Below are 972 nucleotides of genomic sequence, written 5' to 3' on the forward strand. Positions count from 1 at the left end.
GAAATCTTAGAAGCCAAAGAAAAAGATTGAGAGATTTCACTGCAAGAAAATTTTGCCATAGTGTCACGGTGTCTGCATGACAAAAAACACCCACAAAATCAATAGATAAACAAGAGGCTAGAAGAAAATACTTAACACTATGATCTCTAATTTTATTTACTTTTTAAAAAAATATGGAGTCTCCTGTTGCCCGGGCTGGAGTGCCGTGGCTATAAACAGGTGTGATCCCACTACTGATCAGCACGGGAGTTCTGACCTCCTTCGTTTCCACCTGGGCCAGTTCACACCTACTTAGGCAACCTGGTGATCCTCCACTCCCGGGAGGTCACCTTATTGATACTGAACTTAGTGTACACACCTGATCAGCATAGCACACTACAGCCCAGAACTCCTGGCCTCAATCGATCCTCCTGCCTCAGCCTTGTAGCTGGAACTACAAGCGTGCACCACTACACCAAGCTTAATGTTTTAATCCTATAAACCAATAGAGAAACAACCCGAAGACATAGGAAACATAATATATAGGCAGGCAATTCACACAAGAAGAAATGCAAATGACCAATAAGTTAATGAAAAAAAGGCTCAATCTCTCTAGTGACAAGGGAATTATAAATTAAAGCAATAATGAGGGCCAGGCGCAGTGGCTCAAGCCTGCAATACCAACACTTTCGGAGGCCCAGGCAGGCAGATCACAAGGTCAACATATCAAGACCATCCTGGCCAACATGGTGAAACCCCATCTCTACTAAAAATACAAAAATTAGCTGGACCTGGTGCCGCATACCTGTAGCCCCAGCTATTCAGAGGGCTGAGGCAGGAGAATCCTTTGAACCCAGGAGGCGAAGATTGCAGTGAGCTGAGATTAAGTCACTGCACTCCAGCCTGGCGACAGAGTGAGACTCTGTCTCAAAAAGAAATAAATAATTTTAAAAAAAAATAGGCCGGGCGCGGTGTCTCACACCTGTAATCCCA

This window comes from Hylobates moloch, unplaced genomic scaffold (genome assembly GCF_009828535.3).
Source record: "Hylobates moloch isolate HMO894 unplaced genomic scaffold, HMol_V3 SCAFFOLD_20, whole genome shotgun sequence".
NCBI classification, from domain to species: domain Eukaryota; kingdom Metazoa; phylum Chordata; class Mammalia; order Primates; family Hylobatidae; genus Hylobates; species Hylobates moloch.